Raw genomic sequence first — 16,550 nt, forward strand, 5'->3', positions numbered from 1 at the left:
TTGCCCACACAATGGCGAGGCATTCCCGTTCGGTAGTGGAATAATTTCTTTCGGCTTTTGTCAAAGTTCTGGAGGCGTATGCGATTACTTTTTCAGCTTTATTCTGGATTTGCACCAAGACAGCTCCAATACCATAACCACTGGCATCCGTATGAATTTCTGTAGGGGCATTTTCGTCGTACATTCCTAATACAGGATCAGACGTAAGCGCTTTCTTCAGACTGTTAAAAGCTTTCATTTTTTCATGACCCCAATGAAACTCCGCACCACCTTTTAGCAGCATCTGCAAGGGTTCAGCGAGATAACAAAAGTTCTTGATAAATCGCCGGAAGTATGAGCAAAGGCCAAGAAAACTCCGTATATCATGTTCGTTTTTGGGGGTAGGGAATGCCGCATAATGAACTACTGATATCAATTCCTGTGGCTTGGTTGGCAAGACACGAGACTGTAGACCTTTACGACCCAGGTTCGAATACCAGCCAAGTCAGTTTTATCCAAAGACTGGAATTTTAATTTAAAATGTTATTTATTATTTCTCTAGTTTCTAGTTGATTATAGATCTTTCTTTAAATGTTCTATCTGGATGTTTCTCGAACATTCTGAGAGTGTATATAAAGTCAGGTGTCACCAGTTGTGGGCGAGTTATCGGTCCTGTACGCTTGAGAGTTACTTTGCTTGAATAAATCTGATTACTTGTTCAACCTAACAGCCTTGTTATTTCCAATCTTCGTGACAAGTTTGGTGGAGGCGCCGGGTACTTATTCCTGCAACCGTGGACGATAGCGAAAACCTACGGAGGAGCCTTCGATTGAGAGGATTATCTCCCGAATTAGGATTTTACTCTCCAGAAAGCAGAAAAAGGACAAAAATGTCGGTAGAAGCCAAGCCCGTAGTAGTGACTGTTCCTACGCCCCAACAACTGAGGAGCCCATCGACATTCTCCGGAACGCCTGGAGAGGACCCTCTTAAATGGCTAAAGGAGTATGATCGAGTTGCCCATTTCAACAAGTGGGATGACATGGTGTGTCTCGCCAATGTATATTTCTTCCTAGATGGCACTGCTAAGCAGTGGTTTGAAAACAACGAAGACAACTTGAATTCTTGGGAAGCGTTTAAAAATGGATTACTAGGACTTTTTGGTGACCGTCAAAAACACACCAAGAAAGCCGAAGAACAACTTAAATACAGAGCCCAGCGCCCAAGGGAGAGTACGCAGTCCTATATTCAGAGCGTATTAGGTCTCTGCCTAGAGGTTAATCCATCGATGTCTGACTGCGAAAAAGTGTCACACCTAATGAAAGGTATTGCCGAAGACATTTATCAGGCCCTTTTAATGAAAGAAATCACCACTATAGCTGATTTCACAAAATGGTGCAACTATATAGAGGATATGAAGCAAAAGAGAGTAAAACGACAGAGATTTGAGAGGCTACCAAACGTCGTACCTGTAGCATCCATGGAGGACGAGCCAGATTTGACGTCCCTCATTCGCAGAATAGTGCAGGAGGAAGTTCAGCGGTTGGTTACCGAACTTAAAGCACCTTCGGAACCATATTCCCAGTCGTTAGAGGACCTGGTGCAAGACGAAGTCGTAAAAGCTTTGGCACCGGTTTCAGCAAAACCAACCGAACCTCGACCAAGACCATCTTATGCAGCTGTGGCCAGACGAACCAGAGCCCCTGCTCAGAGGTTGCCCGTACAGTCAAGAAAAACTGATATTTGGAGAACTGCCGACAATAGTTGCTCTAGTTTGTTTCCACTGTGGCCGTCCAGGACATGTTGTGCGCTATTGCAGAGAACGGAAAGCTGTATTTGACAATTATCGACGCCGCCAACAGAACTTCGAAACTGACGCTGAAGAAGAAGAATACCGCCGACCAAATACCATCCGCCGTTCCACACCCAGTCCATCTAGAGGCCGATCCCCTACACGCAGTTTCAGATCACCGTCACCGTATCGTCGATCCAGTCAGTCGCCAAGCCGCAGAAATGAGGAAAACTGAACGGAGCGACCTTCCTAGGAGGTGAGGCCGCATGCAACGGAAATCCTCCATCGGCCGCCAAGATGACGGGAAATCAACTAGACGTCATTACAGATAAGAAACCTATACGTGCTCTAGTCGATTCTGGAGCCTCATTTTCGATCATTTCCGATAAGTATCGACGGTCGTTAAAGAAGGTTTTGTTTTCTGACACCAAAAACCTTGTACTGAAAGTCGCTGATGGAAGTTTCATCCGACCGATCGGAAAATGTATCCTGCGTGTTCGGATAAACAGCCGAGAACTGCCGTTTGAATTTATTGTTGTGCCGCATTGTAGTCACGAAATAATCCTTGGATGGGACTTTTTAAAAGCTTCGCAAGCCGTGATCGACTGTGGTCAAAGTGAACTATACGTAGAAGACATTTGCCAAGACGTTGCCACACCAGACACATGGAAATTGTATGCCACAAAAGACTACACACTTAAACCCCATTCTGTGACAAAAGTAGCAGTATCAGGATATCATGTTCAAGGAGACCTAAACGTAGTCATTGATGGTAATAAGCAGCTGCTCTTTGAGAGAAACATCGCCGTGCCATCCATGGTATCCTTATACCATAACAGGAATTGATATCAGTAGTTCATTATGCGGCAATATTATATGCTTTATAGAGAGAAAAATTAACATTCCATTAAAATACAGGTGAACATAAGTCTGAATAAAAATTTAATGCGACCAGTAAAAAGAAAAAAAAAAAAAAAAAAAAAAATACAAACGACATTGTTTGATGCAAACACACATTAGATTTCCAATTACATTGAAGTGACATATACACAAAAGTTTTTGTTGTGTTTAATGCAAAATAATAGAAAATAATAAGTGCTTCTTTTTTCTCTTCGAAAATTTGGTTAAAAAGATATTTAAAAATGAAAAGTAAGAGAAAAATCAAAGTAGTCATTCTATTTGGAGAACGTTTCAGGCAAGCAAAACGTAACATAAAGTTTAATTTCAATTAAAAATTTTAAATAAATTTTCTGGGAAATCAATAAAAAAACTTGTGATTGCAGGTTAGTTTCCATCTGATAATGATTCATGTTGATTTTATTGGTAGAGTTTTTAAATTACACAGATTGCATTGAAATGGAACTATAAAATGAATAATAAATATTATCACAAAAAAATTAAACGGAAAGAAAATTTTCCCTTTTCAGAGAATAAAAATCGGAGCAAAAAAAAAAAAAAAAAAAAAAAAAGAAGAAGAAGAAGAAGTTGACAGATTTAGATAAGAGATACAATTATGTTTCAGGAAAAGAATTTCAGATGGTTGGAATAAAATGTAACAAAAACCCATATATCAAATTAATTATTCAAAAAGAAAAATCTCTCAAATATCTAGAAAACTAAAGAAAAAAACACTTTTATAATGTAACAAAAATTTGTTCCAAAAGAATAAAACACATTATATTGTTCACGAAATAAATATGTAAAAATATTGTTTACAATATTCCAACAATTAAAGCACTTTTGAATGTATATAAAAAATTACACAACATAATTTAGCGACAGGTTAAAAAGCATATAGATATCCAATGTCAATTCAAAAATCATATTTCTCTTAATTTAGATAAACTATATATGTCACAAAGAAAGAAATATCATTAAAAAAAGTAAACTTTATTTAAAAGAAAAAATAATAATATGTCTAACCATCTAATGTACAGTAAATGCCACTGTTTCACAAAAAGGCATATTATATTTAAAATTATGCTGAAGTGTAATTTGCACAACAGTTTCTTGTTGGGTCTGATAAAGCAATCTACAGAATCATAAATTTTGAAAATCTGAGTTTAATTTCGCAAAAAATATAATTGAGGTATACAGAAAATTCTGAATGTATTGTGTTGTTGTAAATTATTCATTTTTGCTCCAAAATGTGGTTCAGTGGAATATTAAAAATATATAGAATTATAAAAATAGAAGAAATTTTTTAGATGAGATATGATTCATGCAAAAATATAGAAGTGTCAATTAAAAATTTCAATTTAGACTGAAAAAATATGGCAAGAATACTTTTCCAGAATATCGTTTATTTGACAGAGAATAAAATTAATTTTATTTTCAAAGATATATTGCATTAAAAAGAATAATTTAAAAGGAAACTATGCACTAAGCAATAACTCCTATCGTAAATAAGTCACTGAAAACGAAATTACCCCATTTTGCTGAAAAATGTAAGAGAACTTGAAACATATATAACTGAATTCAAAACTGAAGAAAATTATTTATGATATTTAGTATGAAATAAAATGTATCAAACAGTCAAGTAATAGATTCAGTAATAGAAATCTTTCAAGGTGGAAAAAAGAACTTTATAAAATTATGAAAATATTCTACGCTGGAAGAAAACCAATGCATTGTCCATGCTGTGTGATGCAAAATGAAATAAAAAAAAAAGAAGGTCAATTAAAGTAAACTCATTTAATGATACCCATATGATTTCTTTAACATGCTATGTATTTATTTTAATATAAAAATATCTTTACATTTAATTTTCATTGCTCATGCAATATATGACGTACCAGAAGCTTTGAATACTATACACTTGAGAAATCATTTTAATTTCCATACAAATGTATATTATTTTAATTAAGATATAAAATTTATAATATATATATATAAAATACGCCATATAATTTTATAAAATATATATCCATATTTATATAAAAATAATCCATACCATCTATGGGAAAAAGTTGAACTGATTCTGCCTTAATAGTTTTTCATGGAAATTTCAACAGTTTAATATAACTTAAAACTTTTAATGATTTCGTAGCTTTCTATAACGTTGAAGTTAAGAAACAATACACTGCATATAGAAAATTTAAATATAGTCATTATGACCTGTCTAAATTAGAAAATATATGGATATAATTTTTTTCCATCGGAAAAATTTCCACATAAAATTTCAGATATAATTGTTAGCTGTGAAGTGTATTTATAATAAAATTAACTTAATTATTTTTTTGCTGCATTTCATTGTTTATCATTCCATTTTTAGCATGTTAAAAAAATCTTGATCTCTTCCGTTAAAAAAAAATCATTTGATCTCACATACGTTTTCCAGTTATCATTTTCCGTTTATTTTTAAATGTGAAAAAGTAATTTTTCCATAGCATGTGAATGCTGGATCTTTAGGTATGAGATTTGGCATATTTTTGTTTCTGTATTAAATTCGTTAAGTGGTTTGTGTTGAAGTGTGTATGAATTTCTTATATGGTAACCAGAAATTATAATTAAGATTTTTATAATCATTTTTTAATTTATTTAAGGCATAGATTGCGCCAATATTTCACAAAAATTATGTTCAATATTTTCTCTTTCCTGTAACAATACTCTTTTTAATTGATCTTTACTGGAAATGACGTGTCTTAATGACGTTTCACTTAAGGTATTCCGATAAATTTTTAATGGGATTTATATCGGGGCTTTGGGATGGAGTGTTGATTATGTGAGGGCAATTATATAGAATCCAGGAGCGCACTTGATAAGATTTATGTTTCGGATCGTTATCCTGATAAAATTGCCGGTTGCTGCCAAGGGAAAACTTCTGCATACATTGCAGTACATTTTTCTTCAAAATGCCGAGGTTTACATTTTATCCATTCTCCTTTCAATAAAATGTAGGGTTCCTGGGACAGCAACTGAAAACGAGCCCCAGACGACCCTCCACCATTCTTCACAGTTGCTTTCAAATATTTTTGTCCACAATCCCTCGTTCGATTTTCTCCAGGCATTAGGCTTGCCATCAGATCCAAAAAAGTCAAATTTGCTCTAATGTGTAGATAAGATATTTTTCTAATAAGAAAAAAAATCTTGTTTTCATGCTCCTTGCGAATTTAAGTCATTGTTTTATGAATTGAAGTTTTACGGTCTGATTTCGCTTAGTTATGAAAGGCGTTTTTCTGGTGTTTCTTCCATAGAAATCCGCCTTATAGAGCACATTTCTTATTGTTAATGGTCTGACTTTTTTTCCTGATTCCTTTTCGGCAATATTAGCTAGCTTTTGTGTACTAAGGGACGGATTTACTTTCACTTTCCTTATTAAATATCGCTCATCTACATCGTTGAAAATCTTATTGTGGGCTGTCTTAGGCTTATTTTCCCCTGAGTATTGGTTTTGAGGCGTTTTATAAAGTCATGAACCGTTGAATGACTTCTGTAGATAATTTCTGATATTTCTGGACAGCCTTTTCATCTTCAGCATGCTTATTAACCAATTTTCTTAACTTAGTGTTCGTTTGGCCCTTTTGCCTTGACATTTTAATTAATATTTACTACCACAGTAAATAAAAATAACACGTGGGAAATTCCCCTGAATAATTACAACGTTGATCATAAAATTGGCAGTAATTTTTACCAGGGGTCGCAATTATTTGATGTTTAATTGTGAGATGACTGAGTTTGGCTTACGTGCACATTTCGACAAATTTTTTGTCTAAATTATTAATAATAATCTAGGAATTGGCACTATTTGTCTATTTGTTTTTGTTTTTAGATGTGCAATAAATTCACTGCAAAAAAAAAAAAAAAAATTCGCGTTTTTTTAAATTTATTTTAGTTAAAATATTTTGGCAGTACAAGTTTTTTTTTTCTATGGTGTCCCAGTTTGGCTTGTATCGAATGCATATCTACCAAATTTCGCAAATATACATTTTGGGAAGTAGAAATGTGCTTTTCAGAGCGATTTTTTAAATTTTTAATTAGAATTATAATTAATCGAAAATTAAGAGAGATGTTGGCATTTTTTCGCGAAAACTTTCTAAAATTTTGTAACAGAAAAAAGCTTTTACAGCGTTATGAAATTTAAAAAAGTATATCTTATTGATGATACAAAATTTTTTACCATATAATTTTTCTTTATATATTTAATGAATTTTTTGAAATATTTTATATAATATTAAATACTAAATAATCTTTATCTATGATTGCTTTCACATGTACTGTAAATTGGTTGTATGACTTTTCCGTACGAGGCATTTCCGTACCGATCATAAAACTGTCAATCAATGGCCTTGTCCACAAGCCGGTTGAGTTACTGATAAGAATCAGTTCCACAAGAGATTACAGCATTTTAAAAGTTATATGAAAGTGTCAGATTTCGCGAAATTTAAGATAATGTTTAACGCAATTTTGAATACTTAATGAGAAGTTCTTTAACCCTTTAAAGGGCCATTTTTTTCTAATCATATTATGTTAAAATATTTTTAGGCTTGAAATTAGAATAAGAAAAGGGATTCATTTAGCTTATTAGATAAATTTAATTTGATTAATTAATTAATTTGGTTAATTCATAATTAAGTAACAAATCAAGACACATCATTTTGTCTGAGATAAAGAACTGAAGCATCTAAGTTTCTGACTTACTAAAAAAATTTGTCAGAACTTATGCCAACCTACATAATTTCACACAAAGATTGATAAATTTGCTGGGAAGCATACTTACCACGGCCTTAGAAAGGGTTAATACAATTTCATGCGTTTTAATACAGTCTGAACACTTTTCCTGTTGTCTTTTATGAAAGATGAATTGCTTTTCCATAAATTTATTCAAAAATGTATGATAAAAATCTAGGACGATTGGACTATTCTTCTCATATAAATAAAGTATCCACTTCGAAACAATAACCATTTCTTCTATATTTTAGAAAGTAATTTACTTTACATAAATATGACAATTTGCATCAAACTAAATGAGGTTGGTTTCATCAGTTTTTGCTTTATTTCTTCTTGATTCATTTATTTGATTCAATAAGTTCGAACACAGAAATATATGTTATTTAAATGTAGACACTTAAATAATGTTTCTTAAGTTTGCAGAGCATTTAAATGAGATTAGCGGTATTGGAATGATTTGTAAAGAGGGAATGGTTACAAAAGCAATTCTTGAAATGTCATAAATAGTAAGAAAATATCCAAGTACGGTTGTTAAGTGTCCATGAGTTGGCGTGTTATATCAGTTTGAAAAATTCAATTTCCAGAGTAGAAGTGCTATTACAAATTTAAATCTGGCTATCATCATAGGTTTAATTTCAAGAATCTTTCATTTCTTTTTTTTTTAAATATGTAATCTGATAAGGATAAATTATTTGTCCGTTATATGACTTTTCACTTTGTATATGAAATACTGCAAGTACAGAGTGCATAAATAGAGAGCTTAATGACACCGAAATATCTTAATATTTCACTAACTGATCATTTGCTGCTGTGAAAATCTATGAGATATTAGCTGAATTCAAATTTACATTTCTTCTATATGTTTCTTTCTATATGTAAAATGAGCTATTAAAACTCGTGATGAATGAAGTTTTTGTAATGCACTTTTCAACAATGTAGATCTACACTTTTATTATAAGTTTTCACTCATAATCTGTGCTTTTTCCCACAAAGCTTATAAAACAAGAGACATAATGAATTTACACTGAATTTAATCACTCGCTTTCCATATTTCAAACCATGTGAGTATTTCCAATTTCAGAAGAATTCAGGACCGAATTAACCCTTTCAGGGGCTGTGACGCAATGGAAATCTCTAGGCCCTCTTTTCCCTACAAATTTTTAAAACCTAGTATTTTTTTTTTATTGTAAGTTAATTATTATTCAGCAGTTTTAAGTAGCAAATTTTGACAAAATGCAATCTCAAATCTCTTTCTAAAAAGTCGATATCAATTTTCACTTATAAAAAAAGGACGCAATTAAAATTTGAAAGTAACTTTAAACAAAATAGTAAAAAAATACAACTTTTTTTAGCTTACTCTAAATAATATTATAAAAGTAGGGGATATATTTTTAAATTAAAAAGCGCCTAAATTTTAGAGTTATAAAATAGCGTAATAAATAACTTGCAAATGGCAATTAGGAATATTATTAGAATAGAGTCCCAAAGTATATTAATGCAATATTTGATTTTGATTTGAAGAGTTTAGTTACATGGCCTCTATAATTAAATGAAAGCAAAAAATTAAATAACTTTCAAAATACCGCTAAAAAATTTTGAGAGTTCAGGAGCCTCTGGTCAATTGCCAACTTCGCCTATTTAATAAATCGGCTCTTCCCCCCCCCTCTTCATTAGACTTATTTAAATAATTTCCGTTGTGTGTTGATATAAAAGCTACCATATTGTAATTTTAAAACTCTTGGGAATTTTATTATATTTATTAGAAACGGCTTTACGGATACATTTCATTCGGATGTTCCCATTCATTTGGATGTTCTTTAGCAATTCTTTTTGTGAAAACTACGTTCATATTGTAGACATTTTGCTATGGTAAAAGACCAGTTGGCTACACAATGAACTCACAGGTCGCAGAACTCCAATCCGGATCAATATAAAGTTTCAAGAAGTGCGATTGAATTTAGAGCATTAGTTTCTTTATTAAAAGTAATAAAATCAGACTTATGCTATTGAATTGCAGAAAAAACTGTTACTGTAGCATTAAAGAAATTTTTAAAAGGATATTTCCTCCCTCTCATAATTATTTGAATGAACCTTCACTTCTTTTTATGTAATTTATTTTCAATCATAATACATGAAACCTTGATTAAATTTTCAGTATATTTTCATTATTACATTATTTGTCATCGTGTTATTAAAATGAAATGAATAATTTCCTTTTAAAATATTGCTAAATAAAAAAAAAAATATATTGTAACACTTATTCAACGTCTGTAATTTTTTTTTCTCAACATAGGCTAAAATTTTGGTAATTTTGTATTAAATTGAAAGAAATATTAACAAAACGTTAATGTTTTAATGCGAATATCCATAAAAAATAGATTAAATTATTTTTTTCAAAACATTTATTTTTCAAATTACTATAAAATTCTCAGAAAGAATGTTCAAAAATACCGTTATCATTGTTCAGCATTCATTTATTATTAAATTAAAAGGAGTAGCGTGTCTTCCCTGTGATCTGGGCGTCCCGGGTTTGAGTCCTGGTTCGGACATGGTTTTTATTCACCCTGTGTCCTTTCTGTGAGGTGTGTGAAAGAGCCCCCCCCCCCTCCACCTGTAAAAAGAGGTTGTGAAAGCGAGCGTGTGAATGCTACCATTATATGAGCTGGAAGTCTGATTTCTGCTCTCGGTTCTCAGGGGTCTTCACTCTCAGAAGCTACTGCATCCCTCTTTCAGCAGTAACGACATGATCATCATTGTGATTGGAATAAAAGTTACGATTTCAAAAATGGATAGTTTTAAAGTTACTTGTCAGAATGATTTGGTATTTTAGCGCAACAATCGTGAGGTAATGGAATTTTGTTTGAAGAAGGAAAAAAAGTTCCAAAATGTGCCGATAAATGGCGCTGTCAGGGGTCGTGCAAGAAATCAGTTTGTTTATTGATTTATGGCGGCGCTACAATCTTTCATTAAAAATTAAAAAGAGATAATGGATATGGTACCTCAATTATGTTTGAATAAAAATTCTTTTTTAAATTTAGTAATTAATAATATTTCTGAGTTAAATAATTTACGTATGCATCTTTTTCCAATAATAATAGTTTAAGTGCAAATGATATTACAATCCGTAAGATTCCGCAAATTACATTTTTCTGTGTTACTGCCACTATGATAGTAAATGCTTCTTTCAATGCTATTTAAAAAGATCGAAGCTGATAGGTACTAAGGTGTCTGCCTGGGAGGTGATTGCAGTGTAGTGTGTAGACCGCTCTTTGACGTAACCTCTTCGAGAGATCTTTCCATTGAGTGGCAAGTTGTGTTGACCGTTCGTCATTGGAACGGCAATGGATGTAACGTATAAAAATAAAAAATAAAATATGTATAACAAGAAAATAACAAAAAAAAAATAATCCCTCCCCCAAAAATACTAACGCAAAGGCCTCCGAGGTGAATACCTTTTGCCAAATAAAGTTATCACTGTTATGATGATTTGTAAATTTTTAATCCGTTACTTAATCCGTCATTTCAAGAGAAATTTGCTTTAACATTAAAAATATTTTAACAAAATATTTTCTCTCCTCACAATTATGAGAATGACATTCCTTTCTTTTTCTGTAATTTATTTTCAATCGCAGTACATGAAACCTTGATTAAATCTCTAGTATATTTTCGTTATAGATATTTGTCATCTTGTTATTAACATGAAATGAATAATTTCCTATTAATATATTATTAAATAAAAAAAATGTATTGTATTTCTTATGTAACAGCTGTAATTTTTTTCTCAACATAGGCTAAAATTTTTTTGATTTGGCGTTAAATTTGAAGGAATATTTAACAAAACATTAACGTTTGAATGCTACTACCCATAAAAGATAATTTGAATTATTTTTGCATAACATTTACATTTTAAAATTATTATATTAATAACCTATCACAAAGAAAGTTTAACACTATTAAAGTATAAAAATACTATTATCATTGTTCATTACTCATTTATTTTGAAATTAATAAATTACTAATGTTATTAATGTAATAATAGTAATAATAATTAGTAATTATAGTAATTAATAAATTACTATTATTACTAATTATCATTTATGTAGAGAAATGTTTTCCCTCTTCTTTTATTTTTGTATGATGATACAAAATGAAGCAAATAAAAATAAACTCTGTTTATAGTGCATGTAAAAGGAATTATGCGTAGAGATTATTTAGTATTTAATGCTTTTCTTTTAATATAGAATAATCTTTTATTTAATGTTGATTGATCATGAGCAAATACATTTTGATTTGCATAATATATATTTTAGAAATTATTTTAAATTGTATTTAGTGTTACGTAAGCATGTTGCCCCGCCTCTCACTTGTAACGCCCTCTAGCGGTATATGTAAAAAACCATCAGTCTTTGTAACATCATCGACGTAGCAGCAACGCCGAAAGGCAAGGCTCAATCCAACTCCCGAAAGCGGAGAAACAATAAAATCTTTAAAATACAAAAAAGGTCCGTCATCATTATCGAACCTCTCCATTCTGGTCCGTCGAGCCGGAGACGAATTAGCGAAACTATGGAGAAAAATAAAACTCAAAAAGCCAAAGAGTTAAATAGAATCCGTGGAAGGATAAAGGCGAAACTAACAAGTGTTAAAAAGTTTGTTGAAAGTAGTTCAACGGTTGAAGAAGAAAATAAGTTCATATTAAGCTGTCAACAAAAGCTGGCAATTGTGGAAGAAATAAAACAAGAATTAGAAATTTTATTCAAGGATTATTTAGAAATCGACGAAGATGAAACACTTAGCCAGAAGTGCGATCAAGAAATATTGGATATCGAAGAAGAAAGAAACGAATTAGAGGTAAGTTTGAAATACTTACTCTCTAATTATAATGTTAAGGAAAATGTAATGCATAATATAAATGATCAAAATTCAAATTTGAAAGCTTATATGAATCATATTGAATTAAAAACGAAACTTCCGGAATTTCCTTTGCCCCTATTTTACCGAAAAATGGAAGAATTCAGTAATTTCAAAAATCAATTTATGTGTCTAATAAACGATAATACCGAATTAAGGAATGATCAAAAGTTATTTTATTTAAAAGCTGCCCTCCGTGGTGAAGCTAAATTTATAGAAACAAGTGACGATACATTTGAGTCACTGTTTGCTGCTCTCAAAGAACGCTTTGAAAATAAGCGAGCAGTTGTTGATATTCACATTCAAAATATGCCAATACTAGAAAAATTAAATTTTGAGTCTGCAAAAGGCTTACGAAATATCACAGACACAATAAATAAAAGTCTGAGAGGTTTAAAAAGTTTGAATTTAGAAAGTAATGACTTAACAAATGCTATATTAGTAAATATAATATTAGAAAGACTTGACAAAGAGAGTAGAAAGGCATATGAAATGTCCATACAATCAAAACAAATACCTTCATTGAAGGAGCTCTTGAAATTTTTAGAATCAAGAGCGATGGTACTCGATCAATTAGGGAAATACCCTACAAGTAACAAATTCCACAAGGAATTTCAAGGCGCAATGAATAAGCCGAAAAACTTTCTTCTTAATGCGAATAAACTAAGTAATGTAAAGCCATGTATTTTATGTAAATTTGAACATCCTTTACAAAGATGCTCTGAATTTTTAAAATTGAGTGTTACTAAAAGAATCAAGCTTTTAGAAAAATATAACATTTGCAAGAACTGTTTGAAATTGCATAAGCCACCCTGCAAATCCACATTCCTCTGCCGAAGCTGTCAAAAATCAGGCCATAATTCTTTGATACATCTGGATCCTAAACTCTTAAGTACGCGCCTAGCAGAGGTAACGCCCCCAGACGCGGGGGAGCAACTTTATGTAAACAATGAACCGTCTGGCTCGTCGAGGTTCCCCCAAAAACTGACCCCTGAGGCTGAGTCAGCGCTTGCAAGTAACTCGAAACTATCTTCAAACCTTCTATGCACCGCGCAGTTATTTATTGAAGACGCATTTGGTCAAAAAATAAAAATAAAAGCCCCGTTGGATTCAGGGAGTTCGGTAAACATAATAACTGCAGATTTGGCCAATTCTTTAGATTTGAAGCGGGAAAAGGTTAATGCATCCATCTCTGGTATTAACGGAGGAGAATTCTTCGTTAAAAATAAATTAACCACTACCATTTTTAATGAAGACAATGGTTTTTCCAGAACTGTATCATTTTTAATTATACCTAAAATAACGCATTTAACTCCTTCTAAAGAAATTGATATCTCAAAAGTTAACTTCCCAAGTGAGATAAAACTTGCGGATGAGACTTTTCATATTCCTAGTAAAATTAATGCATTACTCGGATGCGAGTTGTTCTTTGACTTATTGAAGGCAGAAAAATTTAGATCATATGATAATTCACTCTTGTTACAAAACAGTGTGTTCGGATATTTAGTAACTGGAACAATCAACGGCAGAAATTCTCATTTCTTTTCTGGATTAATTTTTAAAAATGATAATCTGGAGAATTCTGTTAAAAATTTCTTTAACTTAGAATCTTTTCCTCTTGATAATACAGATGATTCAGTCGAATCAAAAACATATGAAGAAACTTACTGTGAGGAACATTTTCTTTCCACTCATAAGAGAGATAGTACCGGAAGAAATGTTAAATTACCAATAATTGAAGAAAAACGTTCTCCTCTAGGTGATTCAAAAGAAATGGCGGAAAGACGTTTAAATTTACTTTGGAAAAGATTAGATAAAAATAAAACAATGGCAATACAATACAAGGCTTTCATGGATGAATATTTCCAGTTAAATCATATGGAAGGAATTTTAGATTCTCCTGAAATTGCCAATAGTGAATATTATATTCCTCATCATGCCGTATTTCGCCCAGAAAGCACATCAACACCCTTGCGTGTCGTTTTTGATGCATCTGCAAATTCTAGCAATGGAGTTTCACTTAATTCCATTTTATTGAACGGCGGTACAGTTCAACAGGAACTATTTTGCATCATTCCAAGATTCCGAACATATCAGTTTGCATTTAGTGCAGATATAAAGAAAATGTATCGCCAAATTTTGGTTGCAGAAGCAGATGGAGACCTGCAAAAAATTCTGTGGAAATCTAATGAATTTGCTCTTGTGGAAACACACAAACTACGGACTGTGACATATGGAACAAAATGTGCTCCATTTTTAGCCACCAGAACACTCAAGGCTTTAGCTGAGAAAGAAAAAAGTGAATTTCCTCAAGCATCTGCAGCACTTCTTACTGATGTTTATGTTGACGACATTTTAACTGGTTCAAATAACTCACCAGAAACCAAGGCTTTACAACAGCAGTTAATAGAACTTTTAAGTAAAGGAGGCATGCAACTTCACAAATGGGTTTCAAACCATCCTGAATTATTAGGGAATAAATCAAAACTTAAATTTTGAATTTCCAGACTTAACAACAGTTAAAAATTCAAAAATGTGTTATCATCAAGAATCCCGCCACCATAGACCTACATTGCTTCTGTGATGCCTCAGTTAAGAACTACGGTGCAGTCATCTATGGGTGCTCAATAAATAAATCCAGTGAAGTGAAAACAAGTCTTTTGTGCAGCAAATCGCGAGTGTGTGCAATCAATAATGACTTTATGAAAGAAGTTAAAACTTTTTGTGAATTGAATTTACTAACTAATATTTCTAATAATTTTATTTGTAATATTTTAAATTTAAGTAACAACTATACTAAAATTGTAAGTTATCTTTTCAGATTTATTAATCATTTGAAGTGTTCTTCTAAAATGTAAAAAAGGTAAGATAATAATAATGGAAATTCAAGCAGTATCCAACTTCATGGTAAGAAAGGTCCAGTCTTCTGAATTTTCAGAAGAAATTAAAGATTTGTCAAAATGGCAAAAATTAACTAAATTAGTACAATAAGTTTGGAAAAATTGGAAACGTGATTATTTGAATAATTTAAATCTTGGAAACAAATGGCAGTTTGCTAAGAATAATGTAAATCTTAATGATATGGTTGTAATCAAAGATTCAGATTTGCCTCCATATAAATGGAGACTGGGTAGAATTTAAGAATTAATAAGAGTTTTGAATGGTGTTATTAAAAGAGGTATTAGTCAAATATGTTTACTCCCAAAAATTTAATTGGATTTATATGTGTATATGATTGTAAATAATATATAGAGACTTTAACTCATTTGTATAAATTTGTATATATAAGAATTATTTCAGTATTTTGTGTAAATTTATATATAAGAATTATTTCAATATTTTTTGTTTTTACATTTATTCATTTTTTATAATAATTCTGTCGAATTTATTGTGATGTGTGAAATTAATATAGTGTCTGAATATTGAAATTGTGCAATTTCAAGGCGGGAGTATGTTACGTAAGCATGTTGCCCCGCCTCTCACTTGTAACGCCCTCTAGCGGTATATGTAAAAAACCATCAGTCTTTGTAACATCATCGACGTAGCAGCAACGCCGAAAGGCAAGACTCAATCCAACACCCGAAAGCGGAGAAACAATAAAATCTTTAAAATACAAAAAAGGTCCGTCATCATTATCGAACCTCTCCATTTAGGTGTATATTATTTTAACTATGCTAAGACCTTCACAAATTTGTTTCTATCAACCACAAAAATATTAGAAAAAGGCATATATGAAAAAATTTAACTAATACTGTTTTTCACAGAAACTTCATTGATTTTGATGGTCCGTCCATTTTACAAGATAGACCATTGTACGTAGAGTTACTAAATTTAGAATAAATATACTTGGGAAGAAAAAGTGTGTCATGAATGCAATCAAAAAATAATAACGCACAAAAATAATGTCAAATGTAAATTATTATACATTTAAGAAAAATTTAATTAATTTTTTTAAATTAATTAAATTAAACACGCAACTTGAATCAGTCTTTAGGATGTGTCTTTATACTGTTAAAAAATATACATATAGGTCTCAGATATCAAATGCGTTTTATGGTTAAGATCTTCCATTTATATTTATATATGAAAATATAAAGTTTTCATATATAAATATAAACATGAATACTAGATTTTTAAGTATGAGATTTGGTGTATTTTTATAAACATATTAAGGTTATTAAGTGATTGATTTTGTATATAT

Source organism: Argiope bruennichi, chromosome X1 (genome assembly GCF_947563725.1).
Source record: "Argiope bruennichi chromosome X1, qqArgBrue1.1, whole genome shotgun sequence".
Taxonomy (NCBI): domain Eukaryota; kingdom Metazoa; phylum Arthropoda; class Arachnida; order Araneae; family Araneidae; genus Argiope; species Argiope bruennichi.